This window comes from Triticum dicoccoides, chromosome 6B (assembly GCF_002162155.2).
Source record: "Triticum dicoccoides isolate Atlit2015 ecotype Zavitan chromosome 6B, WEW_v2.0, whole genome shotgun sequence".
Lineage (NCBI taxonomy): Eukaryota > Viridiplantae > Streptophyta > Magnoliopsida > Poales > Poaceae > Triticum > Triticum dicoccoides.
This window is the reverse complement of record NC_041391.1, coordinates 164,088,597-164,092,259: the sequence shown is the minus strand read 5'-3', so window position 1 is coordinate 164,092,259 and position 3,663 is coordinate 164,088,597.

Below are 3,663 nucleotides of genomic sequence, written 5' to 3'. Positions count from 1 at the left end.
TTTTAATAGAATAATATTTTTTTACTATTTTAGGTGTTTTGAATAAAAGAAAATTTAGGGTAGAACTAGGGTAGTAGAATTTTTAGCAAGTGTTTAATAGAAATAGTTTATTTAGTAAGTGATTAGTATAACTAGTTTATTTATATTAAGTGCTTAATAGAACTAGTTTATTTAGTAAGTGCTTAATAGAACTAGATTATTTATAGTAAGTGCTTAATAGAACTAGTTTATTTAGTAAGTAGTTAATAAAACTAGTTCATTTAGTAAGTAGTTATTAAAACTAGTTTATTTAGTGTTAGGATTACATATAAGATATTTTGAAATGTTTTTGTTCATATTTTACACTACTGAAATGCATTTACCATCGATAAGTGGCCTATGTTTTGCTAGAGTGTTGATTAATTTCCGTTCCGGCAAAATTTCAGGCGCTCGATATGTCCTTTTTTAGCAAAGGTCATGCTGTATTTTTAGGTTTTTCCGTCGAGTTATAATCTTTGAATTTTGAACACAAGAGATGTCTGATGACGATGGGATCACGGAGTGCGGGTACTGCTACGATGACCGGAGTTTGTGCGATAGGTTTCCTCACCTGCAAAATGATAGGTTTTTCACCGTGAAGCTGGAAGGGACCTTTGATGTTTGTACGGTATGCAACGACAAGCATTTCATCGTAATTAATATCATCACTTGTGCTTCTTTTGTTCAACGTGTAATTTATGGATTTTTTAAAATTTGATTAGTACATCCCGTGCCATGCTAGACCATATGTATTGGAGAAGCTTGGTTTTGGTTTAGATGACTTTGAGAATGTGGAGACGAGGAGGGCTCACTTAAGAACTAAACATGGTTATGAGTTTTTGGTTAAGCTGTACAATGCGGTCGATCGCTCCCATTTCGGTTGCTCTAATTGAGAAGCTCTCTGCAAGGCATATGGATTTGAGGAGGGAATGCGAATAAGATTTGATATTCATCCCGAAGATTATTATGATGATGATAATATCGACATCTGGGTGGATGTGGATATGCCTCCAGTTTTGCCTAGATGCGAGTTTGTCAAACTAATTTGTTAAGTTCAGTAATTTATGTTGTTAATTTAAAATATTTGGTGTTCGTCGGTACTAAACTTATTGATTTATAATTGTCAGCTTATTTCTTATTTTCAAGAAATACTCGGAAGGTAATAGACAACACATACTACAGCTATGACTCCAAGCTTAATTGTGAGGAGAAAGGTTATCTTGTCTCATTCATGGAATATGTTGAGGCCTTCAAAACCAGTCACTCTATCAGCCCAAATTATACTAGATACGTGCTTCTAATCCATAAATTGCTTGATGGTAACTTCATTGCCAAAAACTTGGTAAGATTTTGTTAATGATGGTAACTTCATTGCATACATTATTCTTAAGTAAACTACATCTCTAACTATATATGTTACTATTACGTTTTTGAACAGAGGCTCCCGAAGCAGGTTGTCCCTGACATGCTATTTACCGAAGGTGATGTGCATATGGTTAGCTTACGACCAACTCCTTCGAAGGCTTACCATACTGCATACTCGACTTATTTAAATGATGGAAGGCTCAAAATCAAAGAATAGAGCAAAGTGATGAATGCACGCAAATAAGTGGAGACAAAATGAATGTGCACAAGCCACAAGTTGGAGATAGGTTTATGTCCATTCTCCATTATGGAGAAGGACCGGTTTATCTGTTTTATGGTATTTTAGCTAGGAGAGAGGAGTAGGTCCTAAGTATTAAGAACAATTAGTTAGTGTTGATTATATATGACTATGATGATGATGAGAAGCTTTTATTATGTGCTACAGTGTCTTAGACTTGATGGTGATGCTGAGTAGGAGTAGTGATTATGAGTACTATGATGATGATGACGAGAAGTTGTTATTATAACTAGTGACCAAGTTGTTAGATGATGTCATGGATGAAAATAATGATGATGAGGAGTTATATGACAATGGTATATTATGATGATTAGTTGTTAATGATATTATTATGATGATGATGATAAGTTATTATGTCATTGGGTGAAAGAACCGCGGATTAGTTTCAAATGGATGGATCCAAAGTGACCATTGGTTACTTTGGATCCATGCACTTGAAACTAATCCAAGGTTCTTTCACCTAGTGATTTAATAACTCATTATAATGTAAAAACAATCTCTAAATTGCTAATGTATGAAAAATTGTATAAAGGTGTATGAATACGACCTAAAATTAAAAGAAATAGAATACGGAATAATAGTAGTAGCGGTTGTTTTGGAAAGCGCTACTAGTAATTACCAGTAGCGGTTGTTTTGGAAAGCGCTACTACTAAGTAGATATAGCAGTAGCGAGTGCCAGTAGGCGCTACTGTTAAGCTTTAGCTGTAGCGCCGTATCAGTAGCGCGCTTACCCACGGTACTGATAGGCCAAAAACCAGGGCTACTGCTAGGCTTTTCCCTAGTAGTGATGGTGTGATAACCTTGGTGCAACATACTTATCTGCTAACCCTATCTTTCATGCAAGAACAAAACACATTGAGATAGATTTTTATTTTGTCAGAGAAAGAGTTGCTAATTGACAATTGAAAATTTGTTTTGTGCATCCAAGAAACCAGGTTGCATATGGTTTTACAAAGGCATTGCCTACAAGGAACTTCGAAGAATTCAAGCGTAATCTCAACTTGCAAAGTTGTGATTAAGGGAGGGTGTTAAATGTACATGACAAGGAGGCCACGACCCCTGGTACATGTATGTTCAGGTTGGAGTACTGAAGGTAGCTAGTCTATTTGGATTTATGTTTATCTCTGTAACCTCCTAGTCTATCTCTTGTACCACAAGTTGTAATCTAAACAAACCCTTGTACGCGATCAGGGAGTCGCGCCCCTACATTATAAACACGCATCCGTCGCCCAGAACAGGGTACGACGCTCCAACCATTGTGTTTCACATGAATAAGTCACAGTCACATCATCCAGAGGCTAATCCAACAACTTTAAGTGAACCCGTGCAACAATTTTGTGTAGAGCTAATACAACCACTACAAAACCAAAAAAGAACAAATTGCACACCCTTCCTTGTAACTACTTGCACTTACCTCCATCAACCTGCAAATTACTTGAGTCCTTCAATTTGATTCGGTTTGCAAGTGTATTGTATTTGAGTCTCATGCATTTGAGGGCTGAATATTCCATATGATATTTTCTTAATCTTATTTTTTACTCCAATGAACTCTTAACTAATACTAAATTAGTTTGTGTATTTTATTTTTCTATTCCACTTCTAGATAGATAAAAAACTAATGGAGAATACTTAATAATACGACGAAACATTTATACAAAACACCTATCCCGAGCACACGCAAGGGAACCATAGACAGGCAAGTGAAATCCAATCCACGAAATAATTTGATCTATGGATGGCACCATTATGGTAAAGGTCATAATTCCAGAGGAATCATTACCGCAAGGCATAGAGGGGGAGGTCATAAGCGCCTATACCGTAAAATAGATTTTCGACGGAATCAAAAAGACATATCTGGCTTTGTTCGGTAGGAGATTTTGCACTTTCATATTCTAGTTCCTCATTTGAGTGCTCTTTTGCTCTGTTGGTGGGGCATAAACTCATAAATAGTGTGTGTTTTTTCTTTAAAGAATAGTAAAAGT